The 8,775-nt window shown below is 44.7% G+C and overlaps 1 long non-coding RNA gene across 1 annotated transcript in view; it reads right to left on the bottom strand.

Moving 5' to 3' along the window:
* Window positions 1–2,181: 2,181 nt before the first annotated feature.
* LOC111256928 overlaps window positions 2,182–8,775 on the bottom strand; it is a 12,567-nt gene continuing 5,973 nt past the window's right edge. The window contains exon 2 of the long non-coding RNA XR_002677181.1: window positions 2,182–2,758. This is a non-coding gene — a long non-coding RNA (uncharacterized LOC111256928). The remainder of the gene's footprint in view (window positions 2,759–8,775) is intronic.

The raw sequence follows: 8,775 nt of genomic DNA on the forward strand, positions 1-8,775 counted from the left end.
GGTTGGTACACCAATTGGGATTAAACGCCCAATCAGGATCTTTTCATGCGACCCCCCCTCTCTCTCCACCTTATCTCCTCCTCTCCCTTCCTTATCTCAACCGCACGAAGGTAGCTCCTCCTCCTCCTCCTCCTACTCCTCTCCCATTCTTCCAGGCGAGCGGCCGGCACGGGCGGGCGGGCGCGGGCGGCTGGCTAGGCCGGCGCGGGTGGCCCATTTTTTAAACCTTTTTAGTCCCAGTTGGTAACACCAACCGAGACTAAAGTCTCAACAGATTAGTCCTGGTTGGATTTTCAAGACCTATGTATCTCTCCAACCAAGACTAAATGTGATTTTTCCACCAGTGCAAGCACTGCTAGCTGGTCCGGCAGGGTAAAGCACTTGAGGTACGTATCCATGCATGCATTTGCATGGGCTGCTATTTTCAAAGATTCTCGTAGGTCACCAAGCAGTGGGTCTCACCGGCCGCTTCTTTTCACGATACAACCCAGGCATCATGAGCAAATTACTTGGGGGTGATGAAGGACCTCTGAAGTGATAGGGATATATAGCGTGGAGACTAGAGAGTTAAGCAGGGAAAGCTTCTCCCGTCCTGTTACTTCTTCACTCCTCATCTCTCGTGCTCCGGAAAAATGCAAAACCACATGTACATAGGACCATATAGCTTATCTCGACCATTGATTTCTCTCCATCCAACTGCTTGATCCACTACCTACCCCATGTACTTCTTATCTACCCATGATCCATCTCATCAGTGATTCAAAAATGAATGGCTTGAATAACTCATGTGATCACATGCATACGTGAAAAATCCATATTCCTCTGCCCCGTCCCTCTTCCATTTTCTTTTCCATTGGAGAGAACAGATGGAGAAGCTCGCCTAGAGGAGAAGGAATAGAGTAGACATGCAGGTTGCAGGCTAGCTACTCGTTTGTAAGTCATCTTCCTCCAATTGCTTGGTAGATGAGAGATGTTGGAACAACGGAAGTTTGTCGTATCCTCATCTCCTCTCCAACTCAATTGGTGAGCGCTAGAGATGAAGAGAAGGGATTGCATCTGGCAGATCAGCTCCTCGTATCTACAGTACGAAAGAAACAGATTTCTTTATTCTCTAATCTCTATTGCTGTATTGCATCAGCAGTTCATCAGCACTTCCTTCCAAAAGTTGTGCATGCATCACCCTTCTTTGATTTATCCCTTGTCCTCGATCACACACCTGCAAAGATATGGATAGTGAACCCATCACAGCATCTTCTCTTTAATTGTTGATAGATTTATCATGTTCATATCTAGAAACTCATATATAATTTAATGGATATTTAATTAGTGTGATACATGCATATATACTACTGCAGCTGCAAAAGATGGAGAATCCTCAGAAAAACACCATGGAAGGTGGAAGTAATGCTCTTGTTCCAGACTGTGATATAGGAAGGGGGATTTTCCCACCAACTCCACCAGTTGAGGTAGGGATAAAATCCTTAATTTCTACTCCCTCCGTCCCAAATTACTATTCATTTTGGCTTTTCTAAGTACATAGCTTTTGCTATGTATCTAGACATAATATTTATCTAGGTGCATAGCAAAAGCTATGTATTAAAAAAGCCAAAAACGAATAGTAATTTAGGATGGAGGGAGTATATCTTTATTTCCAGTACAAGGATGAAAATTAAAGTACTCTATCCCATGTGCCAACCACGAAGTCATGCACTTGTCATAACCCAAAACTACCATTTTGTAAACTCAACTCTGCATCATCTTTGATTCATTTACTTTTTTCTATGTTTGTTAGGTATTTTATATATAAATAAATCTTTTTTGCTCATACGATGTCTGATACTATTTATATAGAGTGAATTCCCTCGCCATTGAAAATTATACTGCTTCCCTCATTGCCATCGAAATTCTTCAAGTTCCTCCACTGTCACTACTTCAATTTTACAATTCCCTCACTGTCATTACCGTCCAATGGTTGTCAAGTTGTTGTTAACATCAGTGGAAAAGATGATTATACCCTTGCTACTAAAATGGAGTGAAATTTACTTCAATTCCTTACATGCCATTGCACATCTCAATCGCTACATGTATAAGTTGAATAAGAAACATGAGCAGTGATGGTACGGTGAGCAGAATAAAATACCATGATAAAATAATGTATATGATTTCAGCACACAAATCCAATGTAGGAGCTCAACAAATAGGTCCATTCAAGCACTCAAACGTGTATAATATCTCCAAAGTTCTAAATAAGGACTGGTCACAACATAGGCTCTCAAAGAGCATACAGATCCATCACCTGACATGCACAAGTTGTCAATTACATGCCAGCAAAGTTAAATAGCAAAAGGACCATTACAGATGTGTTCTCCCAACCAAAATGAGTTAAGTTTCAGTTTCTCAACACATAGACTATCTTGGAGATACATCTTCCAGCATCCAGATCATGCAACTTTCATCCCACAAAATTAGCAAAATAGGCCAAGATAGCAGCACATTCATTTGAGGATTTTCCTTTTGCTTCTAGTACCCATTGCAGGGCTGTCAGGAGTAGGAGTCTTGCTTATGGTGCACATAGCAGGACTTTGAGGTGGCACCAATTCTTGCTTCTTTGACTCCATTGCAGCCTTTTGCTTCTTAGCATTCCCTTGTGCCTTCCTCTTCTTTTTTGTAGACTTGGAGGTAGCAGGCGATTGGTGTACTAGCTTCACAAGGGTAGTGAATGGACAATGGCTCAGGTTGGATCGAATCACATTCGGACCTGCACATTCATTTTTTTAATTTCAGAACCTGGACAATGATCATGTGGAGAAGCTATATGATACATCAAAACTAAACTTACTTCGGATTTGAGCTCATAGTATTTGAGCATCCTTGGCTGCATTACAGATTGAAATATAGGCTGTAGGTTCAATTGACTGGCTGGTTGTAGGTCCAGTGAGCAGGCAGGTTGTAGGCTGAGTGGATTGAGTTTCTACACACTTCTTTGATATAGCAGGCCACTCAGGAATTTCTATGGGCAAGGTATATGCATATACAAATGTTCACTACTTTACTACCCACATGTCTAGCAAACATTGCAAGCATATCTTGGTCTGATTTGACTTCTAAGTAGTTTTCACTAGCATCATCATAATAGGTAACAGTCACAAGTTACTTGTAACCCGGAGGATACTTGTCTACAATTTCATCAACGAAATCCTTGAAATTGCACATGTCTGAGTCAACAACCATGGTGATAACAAAGCAACCAACATCCTTTCTACTTCTAGCATTGCCAACAAGTCTTAATTCCAACAAATAACTTGAGTTAGGGTCCATCATATGCATTAAGATGCAATCAAAGCTAAAAAATTACTAGTGCTGCTCCTTATACTATACTCCACTAAGCAATCAACATGGTTATCAGACAAATGACAACAACAATACGTACCCTAGAAGGAGCCAAGAAGGTTGGCTTGGACTCAAAGAGCCATGACCGCTGCCGTCCTCCTCCCCTAGCGCTCTTGCCTGTTGCCGGCTCTTTGCTCCACGCCCAGGCCGCGCCCACCAGCACGCGTGCTTGCTGCTCTCTGCGAGGCGCTGGGGCCACCCCCACCGCCCTCCCTCCCCCCGCGCGCGCATCGGCGGCGCTCCGCTTGGCGCCCGGGCCGCACCTGCCCACACGCGAGCGCCGCTATCCCGCGTCATCCCGGTCCCCCTCCGCCCGCCCGCAAAGCCACGCCGCTCACCTAGTTTCCAGCCCTCTCCGCCCGCCGCACCACTCACTAGGGTTTGGGGCCGACGGATGTGGCTGCTTGGCCTCGAGTCCCTCTGTCGGGTGGATGAGGGGAGGGGACGGGAGGAGTCAGCAGCAGGAGATAGATCGCTCCAGAAGATAAGGCTCCTTACATGTGGGCCCATGCTGTCATTGGAAGAGGGGTAATGTAGGGAGTGAAAACAGTGGTAAATAACCCTTCAGATTGTGGGTCCGTCCAGTCAGTGAAAGGGTACTTAACGGTCATTGACGGTAATGGTAGTGAGGGAATTGTAAAATTGAAGTAGTGGTAGTGAAGGAATTTGTAGAATTTCGATGGCAATGAGAGAAGCGGTATAATTTTCAATGGTATTGAGGGAATTCACTCATTTATATATGCACGGGTAAACCTTTCCTCTGAATTTGTATCTCTATTTTCGTCTAAGGTCTTTTTTCACCAACCATGATGCCACATGAACTTCATTTCTCCTATGAAACAGATATGTTGTACACTCTAACTCAACAAAGCTTCATAGTATATTTGCATGGAAAATTACAGCAAATAATATTGCGGCGACGGTGCTGACCATCTACGGCCTTGGCACGCTCGCTCTCTTCTATCATATCGCGGCATGATCAACAAGCTAGATGGAGGCTTGGAGGAGTGCCCCGTTCGTTACTTGATTGGATCATGCATGCACGCTTGGGATGACGTATACATGCGTGACCAAAGGCGGTAGTTGTACTACTGTATTGTACCCCTAAACCTATTTCTTCTTAAATGAATCGGCAGTGCTCTGCTAAGCTTTTCAAAAAAAAAAAGTCGTACTACTGTAATGCAAGTACACTATTGGATCATAGATCATAACCTTTTTTAGGCAAAGTTTCCCTGTAATATCAATGCACATGATCCATCATCATTTACTACTAGCTAGTACTACGTACACAGTTCGTCCTTTAGGGTCCTGATCTAGTATAGGAGTAGTTTGCTTCTTTTTATGAACCGCATGCTGCATGCAATACTAATTAGCTCAGCTAACACGGGCGGATGAGTAGAGGTTATTGGGTGCGCATGCATCATTAATTCTCCCTCATCATCACTAATTTGTCTAAGAATAATTCCCAGAAATATGTTTGAGCTTCTTCTCAACGAACAAAACCAAATAAATTCGCTCCCAATATAATGCATGCGGTAAAAGCTACCAGAAGAAATATCTTGATTTGTGACACTTGTATAGTTGACCCGTCGATCTCGACGAACGAGCACATTTTAGCATTAGCAGGTACGTACAGCATGTCGGATTAAATAAATGACGAATTTGTTCAAATTAAAGGCAGAAGGAGCGAGGCTGAACCCAAAGATGGCGGCTACTATCCTAGTCCTAGCCTAAAAACTTGGAGTAATACGTACGTAACTGGAAAAAATTCCGGAGGGCCATTCATCTCATGACGTCTTGCCGTACCTCTCCACAAGTGGAGGGTTCGGTAGCCAGGACAGGAACAAAAAGGCTGGTAACGCTAGCTAAGCCATTAATATATATAATTGTCCACTGCTGTGTGACTAGTCTACAATTGCATGCTGAATTGCTGGTGATGGAGTAAGGACTAAGGAGTGCGTCGAAACATACCTCAAGTGAGTAAAATGAAATGGGAAATGCTACCGGCTGGCCGGCCGGCTGCATCCATGCGACTTCACCCCGAGCGACCCATCTGATCGATCGGGACTAGTAAGGTACGTAGCGCCATTCCTGGCCAACCACTCAAGCCGCTTGAGGCCTCGTTCGTTTCACTGGGATTGGATTCCAGCCAGAATTACTTCCAGGTCCGGTTTGAGTGATTCCACCCGTGTCATTCAATCCGGCCAGGATTCATTCCAGGGGTGAGGAGGTATGGTTTCAATCTGGGCCATCTAATGTAGAAGTATTCCAATCCAGGTCGGTTTTCGTTCCAAGTCAGACTAAAATGAACAACACTTTCAATGCAAGTCTGGTTTCAAATCGGGCCACTTCAAACCACCCGGAATGGACCTCATTCCGGGCCAATCCGGTGAAAACGAACGAGGCCTGACCTGGTTCGAGATGGGGACACGCACGTTACGGTGGCGCCATTCTTGATAGGCATATGCTGTGGAACGAGTGCCATCAAAGAAATTTAAGCCTTGTTTAGTTGCCCAACTTTGGGATGTCAAAAATACTGTAGCAACACTGTAGCGTTTCGTTTGTATTTGTGAATTATTGTTCAAATATTGACTAATTAGGCTCAAAAGATTCGTCTTACAAAGTACAACAAAACTGTGCAATTAGTTTTTAATTTCGTCTACATTTAGTACTCCATGCATGTACTGCAAGTTTGATGTGATGGGAAATCTTCTTTTTGCATAGTGCCAAAGTTGGGATTTGGAAGTGAACTAAACAAGATCTTATTACGCATGCATGTGTATGATGCTTTTTTTTTTTTTTGCTTGTACGCCATATGTTCTAGATAGGGTTTGTTTTCGGGTCGCCGTCACGGCGGGCTCACAGCCGCCAGTTGCGACCGAATGAAATCACGCGGCGGCGGCGCTCGAATCTTCTCCGGCGCGATCTACTATGCACGGATTGGTACATCTGTCTGTCCTCTCTCTCTCTCTCTCACTGTATTTGATTGTGGCTCCTCGAATTGACGGTCGACACGTGCCATCAACGAAGGCCTGGCTGACGTGCTTGATTACGTCCCCAGCTTTGACGCAAAGTAGCCCACGTCATGAAATTCGATCAGCAAACAAGCAAGTTTTATTTGGATTTTGGAGGCGGTGAGCACCGGCCGGTCGGGTCTCATGCTATATTTGCGCCCGGGGGACTGCTGCGTAATAGAGTTAAAAAAAACATGATGCAGCCGATTTTACAAACCCCCCCCCCCCTCTCTGATTATAATGAATAACACCTGTGCCAGCCTTATCACAATCATGTTACCGCTATCCTGGACGTGGACAAGATCATTTTTGAATTGATGCTACCTACCCGGGGTCAATCAAGGTAGGTATAAAAGTTCTGACGCACCTAACGACAAGGCTTCCTTTGTATCAAAATATTTGTTTGATTTTTCTTGCGATGTTTGACCATTCATCTTATTCAAAAATTTATTGTGAATGCACGAAAAGATAATTTATTCTTAAAATACTTATGATAGTAAAGTAAGCCACAAATGAAATAAATAATACCTACATACTTTTTTAAATAAGATGAATGGTCAAACATAATGACCAAAAGTCAACAATGATAAATATTTCGATATGAAGGTAGTATATACTTTTGACTCAACTAGAAAAGAGGCATGCCTGATTCATCTCAATTTTGTCCTTAGCATCTACTACGCGTTTTCCCAGCTTTGATTAGCCACTATAATAACAGGCCACGAACGCAAAAAGATTCCTGCCCTGGTAAACTAATAGCATCTCCATCAGATTGATGTTCCCCTTTCCCTCTTTATCCTTTGATAGGGGAATTCACGTTCACAATTTTAATTTATTAGGGAGAGGTGCTACAGCACATCCTTTTTCCATTTCCCCTTTCTTCTCTTCTAAAAGCATCTCCAGCGCTCTCCCTTTCCCTAATCTAACTACTATATTGGAAGAATTCATAAGAAAATAGTGCTTCAACAGTCTCCCTTTACCTTTCCCTTTTCTAAATAATTATTGGGATTCATCCAACCTCTCCCTAAAACAAGGAGGAGCTCCCAATAAGGTAGTTAGATTGGGGTGAGATTATTAGAAGACTGCAAAAGTAACTCTCCCAATAACGATGAAAGTGATATTGGGATATCCCTATTAACTAGTTATTGAAAAAAAATTATTGGAGAGCTGCTGGAGATGCTCTAATATATGGGATCCACCTGTCATTGAGTAAAAAACTTCTTCTCCCTTCCCTTTCCTTCCTCCCTCCGTTTCTATGAACAAATTTTCACCACGCAAGCGTCACAGATTATGAAATACAACAAAAAATATGTTTCTATGACATAAATGAAATGTCACAAAAGGCCAAATGTGATGTAGTGTTCGCTCTTCTCTCTCCCTCCGTTCTCCTCCTGTGCCGGCGCTTGACCGGCTAGTCGGTGCACGGGTAGAAGGGGACGGCGGTGGTTGGGCCACTGCACACACCAGGACGGGAGGGTAGGCCTCGCATGGGCACACGGCTCACTAACCCTCCGTGCGTCGGGGCTCAGGCCGGCTGGCACGCGGGCACGACGGCGCCTAGAGCAGGGCTAGCCGACACGGCGGTGACCAGGACAGGACCGGTCGGCGCATGGGTGAGCGAGGCACGACAACGGCTAGGGTGTGGCCACCCAACGCGCAGGCATCGAGGCATGGCGGCAGTCGGTGGGTGGGCGAACGGACGGAGAAAGCGGCGGCACATCTTGTGGCTCAGAAACAACGTGGGCAACAGATCGTGCGACTTGAGATGTAAGGAAGGAAAGAGAGATGAAAGGGGAGAGGGGGCAATTCCCCTTTGTAAAGGGGTGAGAGAGGGGAATAAAGGGGATTGAGAAAAAATAAAGGAAAAAGGGGAATGGAAATAGGATCTGTTGGAGCATGTTTTTCTCCCATCAATCCTATTTCACTACTGGGGAATGGACCTTTCGTCCACTGCATTAGTGCTGGTTGGTTTTCGACCCGGTACTAATGTGAGCATTAGTACTGGGTCTAGCAGATAGTTCCCCAGGAGCCCCCGTGACCTCCTTTAGTACCGGTTGGGGGCTTCATCTGGTACTAATGGGTGACCTTTAGTACCGGGTGAAACCTCCACCCGGTACTAAAGGGTTTCCTCCGCCTCCCTCCATCCGCGCGCAAGCCTTATCCATCTGCTACTCCCATCGGCCTCTTCCTTCCCTCTACGGCCTCATCCCCCTCCGCCCCTAAGCTTGACCCCTATGTATGAACACAATCGCCATCAAGATCTAGCTAAGTGCTTATGTTGGAAAATTTATGTAACTGTTTACGAAAAGTTGCTTTTAAATGACACTCTAAAGTGAAATTCGGTCTCGAAAATGGAAGTTCACTTTTACCA

The sequence above is a fragment of the Setaria italica genome, chromosome IV (genome assembly GCF_000263155.2).
Source record: "Setaria italica strain Yugu1 chromosome IV, Setaria_italica_v2.0, whole genome shotgun sequence".
Taxonomy (NCBI): domain Eukaryota; kingdom Viridiplantae; phylum Streptophyta; class Magnoliopsida; order Poales; family Poaceae; genus Setaria; species Setaria italica.